The following is a 25,831-nucleotide window of genomic DNA, read 5'->3' as shown; positions in this document are numbered from 1 at the left end:
GTCCGTCTAAGCCAGGTTCCTTTTCTCCAAAAGCTGGCAAAGCACAGTGCTGGAGAGGAGGCTGCAGAAAAGGTCACTGTGTACAATTTTGCCACAAAGATGGATGTAACAAAACATACATTTAAGATAAATTGATTAAATACAGTTTACTACCTTAGGCTTAATTCTCATGTACCCCTGCTAAGAAATCTCAGCTACCCCTTTCCCTCTATGCAACTTCCATTCTCACAAAGAAAATACCACCCTCTGGCTACGCAAGGAAGTACCAGAATAACCTTCACAGTGCTCCCCTTTCCCACCAGAGGAAACTCGCTCAGCTTTCTAGTTGTTGTTACTCCCCAAGAGCCCTCCCCACATACTCACAGTGCTCGCCTACCTGCTCTGCTTAAAGCCCTTTTCTTTGGCTTCTGTCCCACTCACGCTTCTGTCTGCTGCTCTTCCCACCTCTCACCTCACTCAGTAACACAAACCCAGACCCTACCTTGGCCTTCCTCTGTCACACCTCTGATGACACTTGACCCAACCTGGCTGCCTGTCTGTCTCCACGCTCCCCTTTGCTGCCCTCACAAGCTTCTCCTGCTCTAACCTCTCATGGCAACACACCCGACCTGAATGCTTCTCTGCTCAGTTTTTCCCTCTTTTGCCTGGCAGTCTGTTGCATGACCGTACCATTTCTAAACCTACTGCAGACAGCCAAACTATTTTCTCCATCATCTCCCAGCCCTGACAGAGACATGCGTTCTTTTCTGCTGTCACTGTCACTGAAGCCACCTTTTCACAAAGATGCCTCTTCTTTTCTCACGCTCCCTTCCCTTTCTCTTTCTTTTCTCCCTCCTCTTTTCTGCTCTTTGGAATAACCCTGTATCCAAACCCTTTCTCTGCTCGCATATTGCTCTCAGCTATGACTCTCCTCAGATTGTGTCTCCTGAGAAATTTTGGAGAGTTCCTCTTTCCACCCTCACCTATCCTCGGATGCGGATGTTTGTGTGCTGATGACAAGCCGATCCTATAGCTGTTGGTTTCTTTGCACTTGTGTCTTCATGCTGTCTGCAGCCAAGCCTCAACTTTCCCCCTCACCTAAAAGGCCGCTCGCCACGCCATGCTCTCTCTCTTTGTTCCCTCCGTTGTTAAATTTCCCCTCCTATCGTGACCAAGCCTCTTTCAGCATTGTCCATTGCTCCTGGATACAACCCCTCACCTGGCATTCATGCGTTTCCCAGTCCATCAGCATCTGTGCTCAACCTTCTGTCCTTTCCCCCTACTAATAGCTTTGCTGATGCTCTCTCGATGCTGTGATTCTTTCCCCCCTTTTTCCCACTGCAAGTTTTATACTGGCACTGGCTCAACTGCAACAACTGTTCCTCCAAGAGCAGGCTGACAACTGCCACTATGAGTTTGTTCTCTCCTTTTTCCATTCACCCATTTCATGCAGCACTTAGCACAGTGGGCTTCTGGCCCATGAGGGAAGCATCTTAAGCACTGCACTGAATGCAAATATAATTACATGGCTGTGGAAGTTGTTCCTGCCATTCATATGAATAGTTAACTGCTTTTTGTTAATAAACTTTTTGCCGCCATGAAGTTTTGTAGCAATCTTTATGCTGCTTAAGACCGACCCTCTCCTGCAGGAATGGTTGAATAATAGCACCAGCTGGATGCGTCGTAATTATCACAGCCTCGGCACTGTGGAAATATAAGACTTCTGGTGGGTGGAAGCCATTGCCTCTTTCTTTTCCTGTGTGCCTGGGCTTATCACAGGATGTCATTCAAGGTTAAAAAGCTTAGCATCCCTGCTGATCATGCCTTTCCCCCTGGAAAAAACATGTGATGGATATGATCAAAAAGGATTGTATTTCAGCTGCGCAGTCTGTTCAGGCTTGTCCTTCTTTACCTTACCCATGGTGTCCCAAAAACAACATGTGACCCTGTACACATGAGGGATTAATAACTGGTATTCCATTTTAGTGACACTGAGAGCATCAGATCATTGTTGTGCGACGCTTGTTCAGAAAGCTGGAAGCAAATGAGCAGAAACACAGCGCTACTGCTTGCCTCACACCAGAGAGAGAGAGACTGACTTAGGTTTTGCCACTTCAATGTTTAAATTGTTAGGGAACGTTGACTCTAGTCACGTTTGAGAACTCCTTGCCCTGCAGTTGCCTGTGCCCCTTTCTCTTGCCCGTCAGTGATGTCTTCACGGTGTGTTATGGAAAAGGGTGAATATATATTTCTTGTTCTTAGATGCTAACACATGGAATTTCCATCCCGGTGTCTTCCTCTCTATTTATAAAAAGATGCCTCTAGGCATTTCTGTTTGAATGCTACATTTTCTAACATGAACATAGCTGACCCTATATTTATACTTCCTTAACATCCCTTTCTATTCTATATCTGCTGTAAAATTCAGCCAAGATCAGGTAGAGAGAGGAAATGGTTTAGACTTCTAACCCAGATTGGTAATAGCATTAATGTTTTGAGCAAAGATAATGCATTGCGATTCCCATTGACCATCCTACACTGAGTATATGCCTGGAAAGACTGTCCTGTCCTCCTTCTTGAGGATATGGTTATGCCTCAGTTTACCTAGATTTGGGATTGAGGCCACACATGCTCCACAGCCAACTCCACTGTAATTGTATTGGCAAAGTTCCTAGATTCTGCAACAATCTGGTAGAGGCAAAAGCTGATTCTGCCACTGTTTCTTTTCTACTGTAACAAAGGATATGTTTAATCAAATAAATACCAAGATTAACAATGAGGACAGGCCAATGGTATCTCTGTTACTGCCTCAAATATCATTTTTCCTTTATTTAGTAACCTCGGTTTTCAGTACACCACAGTGTTGGGGTTTTTTTACATCAGCAGCTTTTGCCTGCATCGTGGCATTTGTAGGAAGGACTCTCCCCCAGGCAAAATCAACAGGATACTTTATAAAAAGGACATTGCTGTTTAAAATGATGAGGAAGCGCTTATAACAAAAACTGGTCTAATGATGTGTACTTATTCCTAGGTTTAAATATGAGATCTCTACGCTGCCTCTTTTCTTACTTGCCGACAATTTGCATGTTATTGTCTCCACTAATAGAATATGTCAGTGTTGTTCTGCTTCCACATCCCCTATTTATTTCTTCTTTCTTGCAATATTACCAAGGTGCTTCACAAACACAAGCAAAAATAGATTTTTGTTAGATAGCTACAATGCTATTTTGGTATAAGGTGAAAAAAAGCAGAATTGTGAACTTATTCCTGACCTTCTGAATGCAGGGCATAGTCTCAGATTTTCTGATCATTAAAAATGCAGATAATTTTAATGTAAATTCCTTGGACACAGTAACTAAATGAGCTGCGGTATTCCTTTGCCTGGACTGACCTTATGACTAAAACTGCCAAAATTTTACACGTTTTCCTGTGGTCTGTTCTCCAGACAATGAGATCCAAGCTGCCAGATTTTTCATTAATTAGTTCTTCAGTGGATGGTAGAAAAGCAAGAAGAGTATAAGCTCACATGTGTTTGTTTACTTAACATCTGCTGCCCCTTAACCTCCAGGTTCCACATTTCTCCAGCAAATAACTTTTCCTCCATTATCTCAAAACTACAGTGTATCCAGCATTTTTCTTTACATTCCTTGTACGGTTTTGCCCCTCTGCCTTCTCTCTCATTACCGTTTTCCCGGTGTTGACATTAGGACACCCGAATCCAGTGACTGACCCCCCCCCTTTCCTGGGGACCGCCCTTCTGTGGGGTGAACGGACGGGTCAGGGAAAAAAGCTGATCTTCCGTCAACACAAAATGTGCGTGAGGTGGCTCTGTTGTATGGGTCAGCTCTGGAAAGACGGAAGAGCTTCCGTCAGCATGTTAGAGAAAAGGGAGCCATTCTGATGACGCTATTAAGAAAATAAAACTGCCCAGATCTCTTCCTCCTCTGCCGCACCCTCCTGGCTAACTCGGTAGGAGTCACTGCTGCTGGTCATGTTCCTGGAGAAGAACGACAAAGAAGTGAGAGCCTCCAGGATGTGTTGGTTTGGTTTTTTTTTTTTTTAAAAAAAAAAAAGGAAAAAAAGGGGGGTGGGGTGGGTGGAGAACTGTCTGAGCCATAAAAAAGGTATACAGAGAAAGTAGGAAAGTATAAACTGTACCTCCTTTGGCGAACGCAGTGGGGCACAAATGCGGCCAGGGGAATGTGTGGGGGCAGAGCAGCGAGCAGGCTCACCGATACTCTTGTGAAGCCGCTCCCGACCCCGGCGCGGCCAGCTGTCACGTTAAAATAGGACAGCGAAACGCCTGCATCCTCTGCTGCCACCTAGCTCGCACCCGCGGCGGCTCCGAGGGCTGCCCCCGCAGCAGGCGCTCCGCTCCCCGCCGCCGCCGCCGCGCCGCTCACCCCGGGCGGGCGCGGACCCCGCGGCGCTGCGGGGCGGCGGAGCCTCCCGCCGGCTGCCGCCTCCTCTTGCCGTGGCTGTGGCCTCCAAGAGAGCTTCTCTCCGCAGTTCTTCCACAGCTGGCCGTGTCCAACCCCCTCTGGTATCAAATAAGGCGTGAGCGCAAAGTACGGGCTTGCCCTTTACTGGGCTCAGGAAGGGAGATTTCATCCCTCTCCCCAGCTACCTGCTCCCATGAAGTGCGCAGAAACTTAACCTCTGACATTTCCACCTCTCTGTCCGGTTTGGTTAGCGGTGGCCAATAAGGACAGACGCACATGCGCTCACCACCGGCACCCTCCTTCCTCTAACAAGACAAGGCTAATACTGAAGCCTCCTAGTGCAGCAATCATCGCAAGACAAAAATCACCAAAGGTTTCTATGCGTTTTACCATCTCTGCTGTATGACCAGCCACCTCATCATCACAAATGCCCTTCACCCAAAAACGCTCTGGTGAGCTGACAGCACCTTGTGCTCAGGGGACCACTTGTGGGAGCTGAAAACAAATGATAAGGGTAAAGGCAGATCAAGGTGAGAGATGCCAACGCAGGAAGATTTGCATATCCTGATTTATGTTGTATACTTATGATTAGGTTTGGTAGGCAATGCACCACTAAGGCAGACAGACCTTATGTGTAAGTCAAGAGGGGTGAAAATTTGAGCTGTCCGAGTTTGTCTGGCCCACGGCTCAGCACAGATCTTGACCAGCAAAACTGATACTGCTGCCCTGCTGTGCTAGTAACTACATGTTGCCAGCTCCCTCATTCACCACCTCTGCTGTCCAGTGGTTTTACTTCTTCCCAGACACCACTCTTCTTCCAGGCCTTTGCAGGCCTTCCTTCTTCCTTACACTACTTTTCCTTCTTGTGCGTATGCCTCTTGTCTCCCCCTTCCTACTCTGACATAGGAAGTTTATGGTGGAAGACTGACAGAGGAAAAAACAATTCTCAAGAATCAAGTGGAGAACATGGAGAATGAGGAGAGGGGCTAAGAAGATGGCTGTCTCAGCAAGGACAGGTTGAAAGGAAGAATTTCTCTGGTGGTTCCTGATGATTGTTTCCTTCCAGCTGTCCCATGTCATGGAAGCCACAGAATAAGCAATCCAGATCATGCAAGTCCTTTTTCTGGGCACAACGTTATGTACTTGGTTAACAGCCCATAAACATAAATCCCTAAGCCCAAGAATGTCATTCCAGCTAGCAGCATCTCTAGCAACATTATGGTGACTTTGCTTGGCTCCTGTTGGTGTGTCCTTGAGGTAAATACATATATTATTTTTTATTCATCTCTGTGAGTTTGGACAAGCTCTGTACCCAAGCCTCAAAAGTCACTGTAGTTCCAACTCCACAGCAGGGAGGGTATGTGAGATCAAACAAGGTAAGCTCTGAGCTTGTAACAATTAATTTTTTAGCTTTATTCAAAAGTAGAATAAGCAACATTAATCCAGGAAAGGTAGTTATCATGCAATAATACCTACAGGGCCCACAACTGTTGAATAATTTACAGTAAACTTTGCATTGAGTGCCATGAATTATACTCTAAAGTAAAGAGTACACAGTCAAATCAGTTAGTTCAGCTTGAAATATCTGGGTCCTGATCCAGGATTTATGCCTGTATTTAAATCATATTACCCTCAGTCTGCATTTCTATCATCTCCAGCGAGAAGTGCCCATCTGCCTCAATCCACGCAGAGCAAAGTCCAGCACAGCCTTAGCTGCGCATTCCAATGCAGGACTCAGGTTTCCTCTGTGATGTGCTTGTGTCTCCTACACACACGCCAGTCCTGTCCAAATAATACTGGAACCCTGACTGACCTTTCAATATTAATGACAACATACTCTAGAAAGCACTAGGAGAGAGGTTTTCAAAGCTGCTGAAAGACACAGATAGGTATCTCGTGGGATTTTCAAATGTGACTAAATAGGCCAATTGGCTGACTCCCACTGCTTTCATGAAATCAGTAAGAGTTGGGTACCTAACTTCTTCAGTCATGTTTGGAAACCTTGCCGCAAGCACCTTTGAATAACTAAGAATTTTGGGACGTTTGTCCTTACTTATAGATGAGGTCTGCCCAGGCACACAGTAAAAACAAAAAAAAATCCTCCCAAAACTGGTTAGAGCCTAGTATCTAGTACATGAGAGTGCTCACAACAGCTGGGTTCCACCAGGGAAGACATACTGACTCAGCTTGAGCTTTGGTTTCATATGCTTTGTAACCCAGAATCAGACGCAGCAGAAACCGGGCTAGCGCGATTTTACTGAAGCCTGAGGCCTGGAGAGCACCTGCAATTGGAACAGCTGCTTCGTGTACCTGGTTTCGGAAAGAAAAAGGAAAAAAGAAAGGCTCTGTATCTCCACAACTACTTCCCTCCTGCCCCCCAGTAACCTGGAGCATTTCTGGCAAGGACCGCCAGGTAGCCTGCAACCTGAAGCTACGCTCCAGAGGCCTCTCACCTGGGAGTGCTAACCAAATTGTGGGCTGTGATCTGCTCACCACCATTTTGCCTGTCACGCCACATGCAATGCAGGAGACTACACTTCATCGACAACGTCTTGAGCAAAGATTTTCACCTCTGCCACAGCAGATAAACAAAGACTTGCAAGAAGTGCCACTTTCGGTAAAGTCAGTTCTGGTTTGAAAAGTAATTGTTCACAGATGCATGGTACGGCTGTCTTCATTGGGAAACTTTCATTTACTTTAATTGTTACATGAAAATAAACAAAAGCCTTTTTGTGTTTCTGAATTTCAGTCTGCCGTAGAAATCACAGTTCACCACTGAACGCATCACTAGCATGTGAAAAATATTTTGGGAAGTCACACCACACAGGTCTTCCCCAGAAGCCAACGCACTGAAAAAAATGTATATCATGTATATTGCTCATCGCTTCTGCACAGATCTGGGTTCATCAAATTTGAGCTTTGATTCATTTTAGCCACATGGCCAAAATGATCTGTATGAATCTGTCCAAAATCGTCTGCCTTTCTGTTTCAAGCTCATGCTTGCGTTCAGAACCAGACGCAAACACACACCAGCACTGATACTCATCTTCTGGTTACTCAGAACCAACCCCCCACCTCCAGCAGTATTTGCATTCAGGCTGGAATAGGAGGCACCCCCCCAGCAGGGAGCTTGATGTGAAGCTCTGCATTTACAACCCTGTCACCAGACTAAATCAAATGGTATGTGGTCCATAACACTGTCAGGAAGGTAGGGTATGCCATTCTGCATCTGATTAAGACTGATATATTCAGTCAACCCACATAATAATGTTGTTTTAAGACTAAAATGAGAAACTATTGGCAAATGCAATAATCTTCTTTTTCAAATGATGAAGAGGATGTGCAAATACACCCAGAGTATAAAAACCTAGCCATCCTAACGGTACAGGGGGATCAGGACTGGGATGCTTTACAGCCTGTGTGCTCTGCCTTTTGCCTCCTATTTGTTGTTTACGCTTAGGAATAGAGCTGTGGGGGACGGGATATTTAGGAACTGTCACCGCACGAATGACATATGGGTGCTGCCTGGCTCATGGCATCTTTATGATGGTGTGACTTCTAATCCAGACATATGCAGATTAGCAGCGGGTTCAGTCATGCTGAAAGCATTCAGGGCTTCCTTTTAAGCACCGATCCCTTTCTGACTGGCAGTGATGTGACTGTCAGCTACTGTTTCCTGATGTCTCTCTCACATGACTCCCGAGTGCCGTGATACACCGCGCTCGGATGGCTATCCGATTTCCAATCAGCGTACCGTGGCAGCAGACAGTAACGGGGGTTTCTGTTCCTGGCCGGGTGCCACAGTGTACTTGGAGACACTTGCTGCTTGCATGTGAGTTTTGGAATCCCCTTTTACAATCAGGAGGTCTATGGAAAAAGAAATCCCTACCGCAGCATGAACATAATACTGGCTCTGTGTAATGCCAAAAGCCTTAATCTCCTTCAGCCTTAAGGCCGTGTGCCTACGGACTCCAAATGTCCCGGTTCACTCAGCACATTTCTCTCGACCTTATGTATGATTTTTTGATAATTATAACGTCACATGATAGCACACTGCACTGTCTTTGAGTTATGAAACCGTGGCTTCACATCAGTAGAAAAATCCAGGTATTTTTTCTAAATCACTCATAGGAGAATGAAGAAGCCATTATTGCAAACTGCAAACCTGAGGGTACAGTAGCTTCCAAACTTTGGGATGAGTTGCCTTTATCTTGGTTAAATGATGCTCCGGTTTAAATAAAAATCTCTCAATTTAATTTTCATTAAAAAACCACGGACTTCTGTCTGTAACTCTTACTGGCAATAGAGCCTGCAGCCCCACTTAATGCAAGCCAGGGCTCCACTTAAAATGTTTATAAAGGAGCAACAGGTGACTAAATGCTATGCTGAGAGGCACATCAGAAATGCTTTTGACAGACAAAGAATTTGGCTTTGTCTTTTGTACCAAGTGCTGAATAGGTTTTGAATTTAAAGAGGTGTTCATAAAAATGAAGATAAAGAAGCCGTTGTGCTGTGAGCCCTCCTCCTCTGTTACTGTCCCTCACAACTGCTCCGTTTTCAGTTTGGGACTCCTCGTTCTGCCTATCCAGAGAGAGGGCAGCCCTCCCACGGCGGGGGGCTTTAGAGCTCCTCCAAAGGCATCTCATCTCCCCACTCATAAACTACTGCCAGAAATTTTCCTTTCTTTGGCATTACAAGGTAAGTGATGCATGTTTGGGGCTTCTGGCTTTACAAAGTGTTAATATACACAACACTTGTCAAGGTAGGGAGTTCATTCAGTCCCGTCGCTGTCACCGTCCCCTCACCGTCCACCTCTCTCAAAAGCTGCTCAGGCTGCTGTAAGAGATGCTACAGCACAAGGAGGCAGTAAGCAATGGGCAGCACGCAGCTAGTGGGGATGACTGGTTAGCCCACTAGGAGTCACGACCAGCGGTGAAGAAGGCTGCTGTTGCTGTTCACGGGAACGAAGAGCTGCTCACGGTGAAGGTGAGGTTCCAGTTCCAGTGCAGAGCCCCCACGCAGCAGCAGTGTGTGCTCCAGGCATTCCCAAAATTAAGACACTCCCTTCCAATGGACAACGTATCAGCCAGTCCACCAGACAGTCCTGTGGCCAGCACAACTTTCGTACCTGTAAGAGGACAAGACTATTGCCAAGGCTCCTTGGACGAGAGGGGAGGAAGGAAGGAGGCAAACAGAGATGCTTCCCAAACCGCTGATAGTTTTCTTCCCTTTACCGTCTCCTACTGAATTTTTTTTTGTTTAATCCTTTTTTATATCATTCATAGCATGTGAATAGGTCAGTATCACTGTCCCCTGGTTGTCCATCGAGCATAATTTAGAACTCAGATTGCTGCAGAGAAGGGAATTTGAGCTGATGCCATGCAAGTATGTTAAAAAGGACTGCTAGAAACTGAAGCCATGTTTTGTTGCCTCCAATTTGGGTACAGAAGAATGGCTGCAGTTGTTTGGCAGGTCATGAAGGCCCAGCAAATTTACTTTTACAAGAGTTAAGGAATGTAGTAGGGATGAGATCAATGTGTTCATACAGAGACTTGTGAAAAGTCAGTAGAATTTATTTTTTGATACAGAAAGATCTCCTTTCTGTTGAACTTCCAAAATAACTGGTCTACAAAACATGTAAATTCAATCACATGGTTTATAAACGCTGCAGGAAAATCATAGTTTTCTGCACATTTCTATAAATGTAGTTCCTATAGGGCTGATGGAGAGGAAGCTTCAGGTTTCTCACTTTCCTTCGTATTACTGAGCAGGGACCATGCGCCTGGATCAGCTGAGCGTGGGTCACAAGAGCAGCGACAGTGAGGTTCATCACAGATCGTCCTGCCTGCTGTTCTGGTCTGCCAGCCATCGTCAGTGCAGGCACAGGACCACAGAGCCACTTCAGTTGGGAGGGACCTCCAGGAGTCACCTTGTCCAACCTCCTGCTCAAGCAGGGCAACTTCAAAATTAGATCATTGCTAATTAACAACACAATGAAACACAACAGAAACACTGGGGATGCGCATCCGCGTTGGATGTGCAGCATCAAATGGAGAATTCAGAAGAATTTCATAAGTACATTCTCAGTTAACCAGTACCTTTACTTTAAAGGCATATTTTAACATGACACTGATTCATGATCAGCTTTCCCAGTTAAATACACCATACCCAGAAATCAGCAATTGTAAGCTGCTCAAACTTAGTAACAGTTTGACCAAAGGAAACTTAATGCTTTAATCCAAACCACAAGCAGCAGGCAAAAATCCTGATACGGTTGTTAAACATAGCATAATCTTGGCTTTTACTTTATTTCAGGGTTTGGGTTTTTTTAGGAACTGTAATTTAACCTTGTCAAGTAGGAGTTTCTGGGGTTTTTTTGGGGGGCGGGCTCTCTCCAGATCAAAGCAGAGGCATATGAGGAGACAACTAAGAGCAAGCATGTGCTCTCGCAGTCGGTGTTGCGCAGCTGAGGGTGACCGAATCTGCTCCTCATTTACCTCTGTACAGCTGGGGATCTCTAACAGCACTCTGCTTGCTCCACTCGTATTTCCTTTTTACAGGGGAGAGCCTTTCATCAGAAAGCTGGAACAAATTGCACCTTTGGTTAAACCATCATGCATGCTAACCGTTGCTTCCTCTTTCCCGGTATCTGACATCAGAGCCATGCTGTTTGAGGAAGTCACAGTTACAGCGATTGTTTCTAACCGCTGCTCCCTTCTATTTTAGTCCGGCTGAGAACGATCCCATCCCTTTATACTCTGCTTCTGGCTAAATACACTTATATCTGTAACCTGTACATTCAGAAACATTGTTTGAGAAGACCAGAGGACAAGAAGACATTTCTATGCAGAACAAAGGAGCAGAAAAGGAAAGTGTGGCTCTTTTTTTTTATTATTTATTTTGTATCGATTTTAAATTCTTTAACAACAACAGCACTTTGATTGATGCAAAGTCACAATGAAGTCACAGTAGACTTGGCGGCATGATGAATGCTCCTTTGACCTTTAGAGATGGCTGGCCTCATTCCCCCACTGCTGTGCACCTAGGGTTGTAATTTATACCTGTGGCAAAGTGGTTACCAAATCAGCATGGTAGCAGTTTATAGCGACTTGCGCGAATCACAACACAAGGAACAAGGCAGGGGGAAATCAGGCCCTGTGCCTTCTCCCACAAGGCATCAAAGAGAGGATCTTTTATAATTTACTACAATACTGCCTAAGCACCAACCTAAAGCGAGGCCCTGCCAGGCACCCTACAAACACAGAATAGCGGATGGCCGCTTGCCGCAGCCCAAGGGCTTGTCTACAGGGGGAAGTTACTGCTCATTAAATGAAGATGTGTGCAGGGAAAGCGGCTCCCTGAGCTCCGGGAGGAGACGGTGCAGTTTGCGAGCTCCCGGCTTATCGCAGCGCGCAGTGACCGCAGGCACTGTGTAAACCTGCAGGGCTGCACAGCAGTTAGGCAAAAGGGCTGGAGCCCCACTAGTACCCCTCCTAAATCTATTCTGCCTCCCAAGCAGATTAGCCCTGTGCAGAGAAACCTCTTAACCCTTTGCAAGTTGCAAAAGCCTGAGAAACTGGCAGAAGAATTACATGGGGGAAGAGGTTTCCAGAGCTATGCACATAACCCTGAAAGGACAGTGTTGGCCACATCTACAGGGCCTTGCCAGATCACTCCTAAGACTGGCTCATGGTGCCCCAAAGTGGAGGAACCCACCTGTGTCCACACTGAAGGTCTTCAGGCATCCCAAATCCCTCCTGAGGCAGAGACCAGCTCTGTGCTCTCTGGAATGAAGTCAGTCTCCAAAGCCCACCAGGAGGGAAGAAGTCCATCATCGAGGCCCTTTAGTCATCATATCCTCGAGGCAAATGCACCGTGGTCACCCTATAACCTCACCATGAAGCCCTACAAAGGGGTCCTGCCTTACTGAGTGCTATCTAAGATCACCCAAAAGCAGATCTAGCTGATCACACACAGGCATGCCGGGGCTGGGGCAGGGGGAATTCTTCACCTCTTTGCCAATGACTGAGGGCCAAAATGCCCCTTCTCTGAAAAGAGTGTGCAGGCTTGAACAGAAGTAAGAGAGGTCTTATACAGCAGGTGTTTTGAACATATGAGCTCCTGGGCCCTCACAGGGAGACGGTTTTTCAGATGGTTCAAGGAGGGTTTACAAAGGTGTCTCGTGAAATGTGCCTCCACTAAACACAGTGATCACCCAATCCCAGGGCCTAGGAACAAAACCAGTTCCTGGCAGAAGAAACACAATCCCCCAATTTCTTCCAGAGATCCAGGGCACCTCCCAGGACTATCTTATTCCCTTTCCTTTATAGGCGTGCATTTGGAGTCAGTGATACACAGCAGTTTCTAACTCCAGGAGAGCAGCCCAAGCAAGTGTCCTAGGACAGGGCAATTTGGGCTGGGAGTCACAGCCTGTGACCACAGGAGATGGCTTGTCTTACCCTTTGTGAGAAAAGTAGAGAAAGCCCAAGAGCAAGGTCTGACCAGGGCCTACGAAATGAAAACACAACTGTGCGGTCCCTTTTCTGTCTTTTAAAAGTCCTGCAATTCCCCCATGTATACCTAACACACTAACTTTCAAAGTGCCCAAGAGGAGTAAGCCAGTGCTATTTGGCTTATTTGCAGTGTTGTGACAGGCAAGTTTGTAGGAAACCCGTGTATAATATCTTCCCGGACACCAGTGGCTCCGGGACTAGGCAGGCTGTGTGTGAGTCCATGAGTGCCTGTACTTCATGCATTCCCTTGCAAAGGCAGGGCATGTTAAAATGGCCAATGTACCATCATTTTGCATATACACACCCACAGCAGCACAGAAAATACAGCAAACAGTGGATACACTGGAGGAACAGCATCAAAAGTTCACCCAGCTCTGATGTGTGATAAAATGGTCTTCACGGAGTAGACAAAACGCCATTCTCTGTCTAAGACCGTGTCTAATGCCACCCCACTCCACTCCACTCCTCAGTCCTGCCAGGATTAACGCCACCAACAATTTCACAGAGCTCCCCAAGACACACATCCACAACTACACCTCTGTCCCTCAAGTCTTGCCTCCTTTGTGGCCAGCGAAACCTCCTCTGCGTCCCAGTGACCCCCTGCACTGCAATTCCTGGCTGAAGGCAGGACTCGGTAAGGAAATGGAGGGGACAGCTAACCTCTGCTTCCACAGGATCTCCCTACTTCCGAGATGCCTTCTTGCTTTTACAAGCACCCAAGGGACAAGTGCTGTTTATTTAGCAAAAATTCTGGAATTCGTTAACTTAAACCAAATAGTGTTTTTGAGCCTGTTATTTGTTCACAGCCCCTATTGAATAACCAGATATGATGAAGCCTATGAGGTGTCTCAAGCATAACTCAGTGCAGAGTTTGTCCTGTGTGGTCCTTACAAGTGATGGCGCATGAGTCAGCTGGCTAACCACTAGAAAGCAAAACCATACTCCTCGTAAGCTTTCAATTAGCAACAATAAATTAACAAAGCCACAATCACTTCTTAAAAGCTTCTTTTTCTAAGCAGGCTTTTTCCGCTGTCCTTTCTGATTTCTTTCAGGATCCCGAGGTGAGGATGAGCTCCATCTCCTTCTGAAAGAACAGAGGGGAGAGCAGGGCAGGCAGCCAGGTGCAACCTAGAACAGCAATGCAGAACGTCAGGAAGATTTCAGCTGGAAGAGGTCTCTGGAGGTCTCCACTTCCACCACCTACTCAAGGCAGAGCTAGCTCCAAGGCAGACCAAGCCGCCTTGCAAGTTTTCAGTGTCTCCGTGGACGGAGACTGTGCAACGTTTCAGAGAGATCTGTTCCAGCATTTGACCAAGTCTCCTGGTGAAGAATTTCCTTCCTACGGTCAGAACTTCCCTTGCTGCATCTTGTGACCATTGCCTCTTGTCCTTTCACTGAGCAACGTTGAGAGGAGTCTGGCTCTGTCTTCTCTGTAACCCCTCTTTAGACGACTGAGGACAGCACTTAGATGTCCCTTTAACTTTTTCTTCTCTAGGCCAAATACCCACAGTTCTCTCAGCCTACCCCACCATGTTACACACTCCAGCCCACAGCACAGGAGCATTTTACTCAAAATTAATGACACTATTCCATTACTGCAGAGGTCAAAACCAATGACCACAGGTTGTCAGCCTGTGTGTTTTAATGATAAAATGCTGACATTTTAAAATCATTTGAGGATTTTTTCCTCATTCTGTATAGGTTAAATGCTCCTATAAAGCCACAATAAATTTAAAATTATATGGAGTTAAATTTTATTACAAGCTGCATAAAATACAGCAACAAATCACATCCTAGCAGGTGACCATCCCTCTCTGCTAGGTATTAAGCCTGTTGCCAGCTGAGCTACACTAAGCGTCAGAAAAAACCTGCAGATTGATTAGACCCAACTGGCACCTGCAGAATTAACACCTGCAATTTTGGTCAGCTAGCTAAACTAATTGAACTGAGCAGCACAAAGCTATCAGATTTCACTCCTTCTCTTTTCACACATAACTCTTGACGTCCTTTGCAAGCGGCTGTGAGAAACTGCATATTTGATTTAGTCTGAAATTTGATCACTTTCGCAGGTGACCACAGCTTTGTAATGCAAACATGGAGATACCTCTTTATTCTCACTGCAGAACACAGCGGGTTTGGGTTTTTTGCTCTGCTTTAGGGAACTGCCATTGGATATTCAGTGACAAGCAGTTTGAATAGATCGATTTAATTTTTGCTACAGCCCCAGCTACAATAACAATCCTTACATCTCTTATAATTACCACCCAGCATTTCACCCACAACTACATAACAGCCTCTCTTTCTGTATATTTAATCACCCTCTCCTAACCTCCAACTCAACTAATGGAGCTGCTGGTTGATTAGCAAACAAATAATCACCTGAGTGCCAGATACAGACAGCTGCACCGCGTATGTGTCACTCACGACCCACCTGCAGAACGCAGCAAATGCCAGATGCTTGTCTTGGAGCAAGCTTGGCAGCAGACCACTGGACACAGAGCGCGGTGCATGCATGCGTGTGCCTGTATGTATGCAGAGAAATAAGAGCAAGAAAAGCTCGGGAAATGGTACGGAAAGGAAATATTTTTATCTGCTCTTCTCTCATGGCTAATTTGGTTCTTGGTGTTTCCTCAGTGTCATGACTACCATACCATCTGCTAAAGAGAAAAGTTTGGTGCAATCTCAGGTAGTCAAAAAATGGTTGCTCAGACTGTGCAGTGAGAGAGGATTTTGTAAGTGGTCCTGAATAATGGGGGGAGGGGGGAGTGTCTCACGAGTTTTATAGTTTCTAAACATTACAAGATGGCAAGCAGTTACGACTAATACAATGTTTGGCAAAATCTCCTGACTAAACCCAAATTTTACATTTGATTCACAAAGTGACTGCACAGTTCAACAATAGGTGGGCTTATAATTATTGTCGGCATTATTCACACAAATATATTAATATTTTGATTTTGCATACACCACCTTGAAAAGAAGTTAGAGATTCAATGCCAGCTTCAGCATATATACACCAGAATGCTTCTGAAGTACATCCGAGAATTCTCATTTAATGGTGTGATATTTTGTTTTAAAATATACATTTGAGTGTGTGGTGATTAGTCAGGAAAGATATAAAGCTCACTCAAATCCATTGGCTTCTCTAAGGCTGGACCTCGCTTTGTTGTTTGATTTTCTTGACAAAAATGGCATTAATACTGTAGTGGAACCTGGTGTTATATCAGTCTTATTAAACTGAGCAGTGCAAAAATAAAACAAAAGAGAGACTGAACTTTAGAAAGTAAAGATTTGTTGGGCATCCTTCCACTTGGAAAGAGATGGTGATTAGGTTAGAGGTAACCCATCTTTTTTAACCAACCTTGAGCAAAACTCAAATTTGTGCCCAGTGTAGATGCATACTAACACCTTATTAACGTATTTACTTCTTTTTAGCCATAAAGGCAGACACTAGCAAAGACACAGTCAAACTGAGGTAAAGCGGTATTAAACTTTTCCCTTTTATGGGTGTAACTGAATGTCACATTGGATGTTGCAAGCAGACAAATGGATGGGAGTAGCAGTACAAGAGCAGAAATGTTTTCCCCATCTTATTAGGGAACGTCTGCCTGATTACAATGAGGGGAAGGGGAAGGGGAAGGGGAAGGGGAAGGGGAAGAAGGGGAAGGGGAAGGGGAAGGGGAAGGGGAAGGGAAGGGGAAGGGGAAGAAGGGGAAGGGGAAGGGGAAGGGGAAGGGGAAGGGGAAGGGGAAGGGAAGGGAAGGGAAGGGAAGGGAAGGGAAGGGAAGGGAAGGGAAGGGAAGGGAAGGGAAGGGAAGGGAAGGGAAGGGAAGGGAAGGGAAGGGAAGGGAAGGGAAGGGAAGGGAAGGGAAGGGAAGGGAAGGGAAGGGAAGGGAAGGGAAGGGAAGGGAAGGGAAGGGAAGGGGTCCTCTGTCTTCTTTACACTTATCTCTTCTGTCCTCATAAGGCTTTAAATTCCCATCCATTTGTTTAGATTGTACTCTTCCTTCAGAGAAACATATTGTCTTCTGTGTTTGCCAAAGAAGACACAAACTCCCTTAAAGATCTCCTTCTAGTTGAAATTGCCTACCAAACTAGAGAACTCCCCAGTTGTAAGTCTATGTGAGGAAATGCAAGAATCCTACGCAGAGCTCACCCAAATTTCCCTGGTAGGATAACACCACTGTGCCACAGGCAATCTCTGCTTGTGCAAACAAAACTTGACAGCAAACACAGGTGAACCTTCTGAAAGATCTAATCTTAGAAAATGTACTAAGCTGCTTGATCCACATGATAAATGTTTCGTGGGCTATATCTATACTGCTGGATCAAAACTTCATTGCTTCTACATTTTTCCTTTCATACCTTGACATTTAATATTAATTTACTTATGTGGAATCAGCCATAATCACATTTGCCATAGGTGAGCTGTTACCAGAACTAGAAGGTATTAATTGTTAGGAAGAAAGTGAACTAAAACCACACTTGGCTGTGTGTTATAACATGTAAGGGAAAGAAGAGAGTGTGAACAACATCCTGCCCTCCTACTCTGCTGTGTACTGTTGCAGCACTGACTCCATGAGAATTTGTGCGTGTGTGTGTGCGCGTGCACGTGTGTTGATAAATCACAAAGAATACTAGCTTTCTCAAAGTAGGGAAGGGAAAGGAGCGTCCACAACTCCACCTGCACTGGCTGCATATCAGTGCCCACTGGCACCTGCAGGGAGTGAACTTCTGTTACCTACAATCTGTTAGATCTCACAAAATGAACCCAACCCTTTCCTTCATAAAATAGCACTGTATGGAAGTAGAGTAATCTCCAGGAGAACACTATAGATGGAGGGGGAAATGCCAAACTATGTATTTCATCATTTGCACTTAAAAGAGTGGTACGAGAAGTGGTTTGAACAATCCCCTTCTTCTGAGCAAAACAGACTGAACTCAGTGCCTGAAGGTCTTAAATGCTGGCATCCACCTACAGGGTCACAATTTATGACATCCGCATCTATGTGACGATTATACATTTCCTTCCAAGTTGCTGATAAAGGTATTGAGCAATGCTGAACCAAGAATAGCTCCTTGTGCAACTTTAGTTCAAAATATACAGTACTCCTCTGCCAGCTCTTCTAAACCAGAGATTTCCAATCTGTAGTGTGGAAAGCCCACTGACGGTCTGCACGCAACCTCAAAGGAGCAGCCAAACACAATTAAAACTCTGCTTTCTTCTGGAGGCAATGAGAGACTGCTCGAGTAGGTAAGAATTTACTGTCATACTTGGGCTCAGTCTCACAGGCTCAGTGAAGGGAGCTACTACTGTGTAGCTGCTGTCTAACAGCCTCTTCTTCCACCACTTAGACTACTACAGGACATACACACAGAAACTAAGGGCCAGCTCTTTTTCCTCTGAATACACCACTACGGTTGCTTTCGGTTTCACTGACAGCAATATTTGTTCTGCAGCTGAATCACAGAAATCACTACAGGATCATACTGTTTAGGGATAGTAATGGAAAATGGAGAAGTAGTATCAAAGTAAAACGAAAATGTGCAGCTGAAGAATCTGAACGTGGTAGTAAAATCTCAAATCATTAACAGAAACTAATTCACGAGAGCAATAATCCAGCTAATAGCCAATCAAAAGGAGGTGAAGTTAGAGAAATACGTAAAAATAAAAAGATCAGAGAGGACAGAATCAGATGGCACCTGACAGAGGAGCAGGCATTCGAATATGAAATAGCACATAACAAAAGAAAAAACAAGGAAGATAATGTAACAATGACACAAAGGAATGGAAACCACCAAATATAACAGAAAAATCTAGATAATAATATTCATAATCCCAGCAAAGGTCCAAGTCAGTCCCAGAAAACTGTATACAACTTTTGGAAGTTGAATTCAAAGAAAGAGTGTTGTTTATTAACAAAGGCACACTGGGGAAAGGGGGACAGGTAGAAAGACAGACAAGCAAAAAACAACTTTTCCAATCTTTTATGTTCATTTCACCATTGCGTCAACATCTTTCCCATCTCATGCGCACACACACACACAATGTCCATGTCTTTCCTTGCTTCAGCCTATTGAATCCTGTCACTCATCAGGTGTCTGGGGTCTCCTACAGTCTTTGTTCCTTTTGTGTACAAAAAACTAGCCCAATGAAGCTGCTAGGATTCCTAGTTGTGTGGCTACAGAAAAATGTACTTACAAAGCCCTAGTTAAAGGTAAAGTTCAGCAAACTCTAAAAGACATTTGAGAAGTCAGTGTACCTCAAGAAGTTACTGTGAAATTAAGAGCTGAAATCACAGATCTTTGGATCTCTTGAAGGGGATGCCCTACATTGCAGTTTCTTTGTTGATGGGCAATTATCTGCTGAATATTTTTGTTGTTGTTAGAAAATCTTAATTAGTCAAATACAAACTTCGGGAGAAAATAAGGGAGTATCAACAAGGACAGCCACAAATTTTGGTCAAAACTAGGAAGAAAGGAATGCCAGGATAGCTAGTAGTTTGCTTGTGAGGGAAATTCACGTGGCATGTGAGAGAACCAGACTTAAGTCCCAGCTCTGCCTGATTCACAACAAGAATATGAAGGAAGCCAAGTCAGTCTTTCTGTGGTTCAGTGACTATTAATACAAGACAGAACAGACGCAACTGGAAAGCCTGAAAAAGTCCCCCACACACTCCCTTGCAAAAGGCACTGTCTGGAGACTAGGGAAGCCACAGCCTAGTTTCAGCAGAGCAGGCACTTGCAACTACATTGAACCGTCTCAGGTTTATGTTGAAATGCAGAGGGAATATTTATAAAATCTCAGTGAGTTTGGTGGCTCTCCTGCACCTACTTCCATGCTGCTTCTCTCTCACAGCCCTCAGAAATGTACAATCTTGGTGTCTCCACTACACCCTGCTCTCCTCTGAGAGCTCAGAGGAGCAATGCATTGGCTGAAGCAAGTTGTTTTTTGCTTAAAAAAATCTGGATTGGCTTTCTTTTGTTTTCGTGGAAGGAGAGGAACTGTGTACTCCCTAATATGGAGGAAACTGAAGCAGAGTAAATGAGAAGACCACAAATTAAACTTTTATAAAAGTTCCACTCATTGCAGTTGTATGATCTAGGATAAAGGTTGTTAAAACCAATAACAGCAACAAAAAGCAACCAAACCCAATAAAGACACCCAAGGGCAAAAATCAAGAGAAAGTTTCAGGAGTCATGACTCAGGTACCAAATGATTTTACAAGTGCATAACAAAGAAAAGTTCAGCAGAAGTGACTTCAAACTCCCTGAAGAAGTATGAGAGGAACCCGTAGACAGACAAGACACATAGACTAATACTGGGAAACAGAATGAACTCTTCGCTCAGTGGCTATCAGGAACAGGAAGAGCAGTATTTCAGGAAACATTTCCCAGAGGCAGAAAAACACGACCATTCCTTTGTCAGGACACATGTAAAAGAAAAATGCAACATCATTAAAAACATTCCTAGAGATTTTTGCTCTTGCCCTGACCCAGAAGCCCGTCTCATCTTAATAATACTTGGCTTTGCATCTGTGCAATCACACAGGTATCTCCTATTACTTACAGATGATGTTTATCACAGAATCATAGAAAAGTTCCTTGAAAGGGACCTGCGGAGAGCATTTAGTCCATCCTCCTGCTTGATACCGTGGGTATCATCACCCACACTAGCTCCCATCAGCTGTGGTTTGTCTGGCCAACTCTTGAAAATTTCCTGGGGTGGAGATTGCAGTGTCTCTCTCAGTAACATGTTCCAGGGCTGCACTACCCCTCTCATGGGTTTTCCCAACTGTCCAACCTGAACCTTCCAACTGCAGTTCTTGGCTGTTGCTCCTTGTCATATCGTCTGCTACTAAATGGTAGAGTTTAGCTCCATTGCCTTTGTTATTCCCCCTCCAGTTGCTGTAGGCTGTTGCTAAGATCTCCCTACAGTCTCCTCTTCACCAGACTAGTCCCTCAATCTCTGCTTGTGCTCTTGGTCCTTCACTATACTGGCAGCCCTCTACTGGACTCCCTCCAGCTTCTTTACAGCCTCCTTTGAGCTGGGGGGGAGGAAGGCAGGCCAGTACAGGATGCATGATTCCAGGTAGGGCCTCACCGGTGCCGAGTAAAGGTGGATGAGAACAACAACTTTGCTTGATCTGCTGGGTATGCTCCATCTAGCCCAGTGTGTGGTTTGCCTTACAATGACTTTTGGCTCAACCATACATGGTTCAGCCAGTCCACCATAACCCTGAGGTCCTTTCCAGCCAGGCTGCTGCTTAGCCAGTTACCACTTTGTACCAATGCTGGAATTATTCTGCCCTGAATGCAGAAACTTGCATTTCTTCTTGCTTAGTCTCATGAAATTTCTGTTGTCCCAATCTTCAACTTTCTGAAGATTCCTCTGGACTAAAGCTCTGCCATTCTGTGTGTCAATCACTCCCCCCCACGTAACACAGTCTGCAAATTTGCTAACGGTGCCATCTGCCTCCTCATACAGGCCACTGCCTTCTTGTCTTTGCTATGTTTGAAAATGAATTTCAAGAAGATGTTCTTTTTTCAGTGACTGAGGTGACAATAACTGTCATATTGTTCCCGGGATTCTCCTTTTTGCCTTTATGAAAAACAGACCTTTTAACCTTTAGCCTTTTTCCAGTCTTCATGGACCTCTGCAGATCACCCTGATTTTTCACAGATGATAGACAGCAGGTAACTCTTTCAGTACCATCAGATGAATCTCATCAAGCCCTATGGATCTGAATACATCTGGTTGTAGTTGTCTCTAACTCATTGCTCCTTCCCTGTAGGCTATCCTCCATAACAAATAGTGTTGGTACGTATAAAGCTGGGAGTAGGCTTCGTCTGATGCAAAAAAGACATCGGGAACCCTGTTTTGTAATGTTTGCCACTGTGTTGTTCTTCCCCATTCATTGGCAGGCCTACAGGCTCTTTGAACTTCTTTTGTAATTAGTGGTCCTGTAGAATCCCTTCTTGTTACCCTTAATGCCCTCTCCTCATCTTAGTTCCAGCTGCGCCTTGACCTTACTCATTTTTGTCAAAAAGTGCTCAGACAATACCTTTATACTCTTCCTTTGTTGTACATTCACCTTTTCAATTCTTGCATGCTATTTGGTTGCGTTACTGGCTCACCATGCAACCCCATGCTTAGTCAGGAGAGCCTTCTGCTGAAAGCCCATCCTGCACAATGAGGCAGATTGTTCCTCACCTCTCAGTAAGTTTTGGGGTTTTTGCTTGTTTTTGCCTGTTTGGTTTTTTGTTTTTTGGTTTTTTGTTTTTTGGGTTTTTTTAAATCAGCCAGCCCTCCTGTGCCCCTTTCCCCTTTGGCAGCTTCCCTAGGAATTTTGCATACAAATTCCTTAACCAGGCCAAACTCTGTTCTATAAAGTCCAGGGTCCTAATTCTGCTGCTTCTCTTCCCAGCCTTCCTCTGTACCTTGAACTCAATCCTCTCATGGTCACTGCAGCCCAAGTTGCCATTTCTGCCATACTTTCTGCCAGTTCTTCCCACTTTGCAAGCAGCAGGTCAAGTACAGCCCCTCTACCATTTGCATTATAAACTGTCAGCAACATAGTCTAGGGACTTCTTGGGTTGCTTACATGGTGCAAGCCTAGCAATACCTATGTGGATAGCTGAAATCTCCCATGAAGACAAAGGCTTGCAATCAGGAGACTTCTGTAATTGCCTGTAGAAAGCTTCACCCTCTACATCTTGTGCAGGGGGTTTTGGTCAGATGCTACCACAGCATCTTCAGCGTCACTCAGCCCTTAGACCTTGACAGCCACATCCTTGGATTTCTACTAGAGCTCTGCAAAGTCAAGGAGCACCTTTACAGAGAGCACAGCAACCCTGCTGATCTTCCCTAAACAGCCTGTGCTCAGTCATGAGAGCACTCCAGTCAGGATCTAACACATAGTTTATATATGTTTCAGAAGACCTCCCACCAGAAGTCTTCATATCATGCATTTTGTCTAAGACAGTGTTACACAAAATATTACTGCTCTGTCTTCACTTTTTTCTCCATCTTCTATAGCACCTCTTCCTATCATCCTATTAACTAGTATTTCAGCTCTTTAGGGCTAAGCTTTCCTTCTACATTTGTATTATTTCTCACACTTGAGTTCCTATCCTCACTGGCATTAGTGTAACAATCATCTTTTTAAAAGTGTAACATAATATAACTGGGGTGAGTGCTGGGGCTGGGGGGCAGGAAAAGAGGAGTAACAGGTTCACAGTACTCATAATTTGCAATTCATCAAACTCAAAAAAGATGAACGCACCTTAAAACACTCAAAACAATTTAGCATCATTTACAAATGTAAGCAAAAATCTATGATCTAGTTATGGTCATTTATCATTATTAGGAACAGGAAATACAGTTAATTTTTAATCCATTCAAATGAATGGGAGATAGACCTGGAGGTGATCAAGAAGAGTGAATAGACTGTAATTATACTACTTTTACTCAAAAATTCATTGCAAAATTATGTGCAATAATTATGCCACTGTTGTACTGAAGCCAAAAATGAATTAAAAAATATCCTTTACTTACACTGATTACATTCTACAATCCTTTCTATGAGACCTAAGAGGACAAAACCAGATAAAGACACCAAAGTTTCTGTGTTAATCTTCCAACAGAATACCGTAGTAGTTATTGATGAATAACAATTAATGCCCCCTAAAAAATATTCAAAGGAATTAACAACTTTGTGGCCTCCAGAGGGTGAAAGCAGATGCTGCATACTGACTTCTCCTTATCCTGTGCCACTTGCAAGGCATGCTTTTCAAGTTTTAGGAGGCCATAGACCGTAAGCGTGCCCTCCAGAAGGCCTGCAGGGTTCACAAAGTGACAGCTCTTCTTGAACCCATCCTCCCATGCTCATACTCCAAGTCTTTCTCCCTGCCAATAGCGCCCGAGCCAGGGACAGGAGAGGGCATTTGCCAGCTTCGGAGGTAGCTCTTATTAAGCCAATAATGACTGGCCATGCCCAGAAAGAGCCTGTCACAACAAAGTGCCTGAATTACAGGACAGTGTATGCGACTTCTGACTGAACATGTGTTCTCCAGCTGCTCTACTCACATATACTGGTGCCTGCTTATGCCAGCAGCCACGTCTACTTGTCCAGCTGGCTGCTGTGCTGGATTCAGGTGGCGAAGAAGAAATCATCCCTGTCTAGCTGAACCACCACATCCTGGGTCATTATGTTTATGAAGGGCATTTCTCAGACCCAATAAGCAGTAAAACAATACTGAGATTTTAATTCACTTCTTACAAGCTTCCACTGTAAGTATGGCACAGTTCAGATTTTATGCCAAGTTGCAACTGGTATCCCCAATGTAAAATGTCTATTAAAACGTGGTTCTTCAAGGAGCAACATTAAAGCAAACCTGGTGATTGAATTCACTGTCACAGCCATGGTTGACTCTCATCTGTCTGTCTCTCAAGCTCTCTTCCCTCCCTATGTTGCCTAAAAGGAGCATCTTTTCACCTCAGTTTTTTCCTTAGTCTTCATCATGAGGAATAATAATCAAGGACACAATTCTGGTAGTAGGTGGCTTCTGTGTAGAGCTCTTCTTCTTTGCTCTTGCCAAGATGAATAGTGCTATCCCACTCTTTCCTGCCCAGCATTTTACAGGTGGGGAACCAGAGGCCCCAAAAGGTGATTTACTGAGCTGGCAAACGACAGAGCCAAATGCCGTATAGATCCCACTGTCACCATCCAGCACTCTAGCGAGAAGAAGGTTTGTTCTCAAGTCTAATCTCAACGATCACTACCAATGTGAGTCATGTTTCCCACGCTGTCACGGATTCCTCACCTGTGTGATGCTGCTAAACAGGGGTCTGAAAGGGGATTTTAGACACCAGCTCCTGCCCCAATTACTCACACAGAGTTGGCACCATTATGCAGAGACAGATACAGTAATTAGACCTATGACACACCTTAGTGTTTAAATATTGCTCCAGCCTCCTTACATGCAGGATTTCATGAAACGACCTTGCATTTTCTGAAGGTGCAGCACAACCATGGCACATTTTGGTTTGAAGCATTTTCAGGCCTTGAGAACAATTTTTATTTAGTTAGTTGTTTTTTTTAAGTAAGTCCTTAAAGAGTAGAGCTTCTTTTTGGCAAGTACATGTAAAAGCAGGAAAGCAACAGACAATGCCAACCTGACTCTCAGAGACAAGATCTTTAAAATAGTATTTCCGCTCCTTTTAAGGCTACAGCATGTGGTTTCATCTGATGTACCTGTGTGGCAACCTATTCAAATAAGCCCACAGAGAGTCTCGCATGTTAAAAGATATGCGAAGGAAAGAGGAATTTCCAGTGGAAAATGTGATTGAATGGAGAGATGTTCACTTGGACAATCTCTTACCAAAGCACAGCAAACGACCAGAGGTATCTGCCGGTCTTTTTTTCCATGCCATGAGGCACTCTCTCTTTGCTGCTTACATCAATTAGAACTCATAATGTAATTACTGGGCACATCAAAGCATCATGCCTCCCTTCAGAATGGCTCACAAGCCTGCCTACTCACATTGCGGTCTGCAAGAAACTATGAATCCCCCAGCACTTAGTGATCTGTTTCACACCTCAGCTCTGGGCTCTGAGCGACGTTTTTAGGCTCTTCTAGCCTTGACAATTACAGACACCATTCCTCAGGAACCCTCAGGCTTAGTCAAATATTGTCTTTTTTCATATTTCATATTAATAAGAACTACTTTTAGAACACGATGCTCACAATTTAGTATATAGTTAAGAAAAGAACCCATCTATTAACAGAATATTTCAAAACCGTGGTAATAGTACAAGACAGTGTAAGTACATATGTGTTTACAGACTTTGAAATCCATTGTTCTCAAAATTTGCATGTGGGGTTTTCAATGTC

This window comes from Aptenodytes patagonicus, chromosome 2, assembly GCF_965638725.1.
Source record: "Aptenodytes patagonicus chromosome 2, bAptPat1.pri.cur, whole genome shotgun sequence".
NCBI lineage: Eukaryota > Metazoa > Chordata > Aves > Sphenisciformes > Spheniscidae > Aptenodytes > Aptenodytes patagonicus.
Note: the sequence above shows the minus strand (reverse complement) of the source record.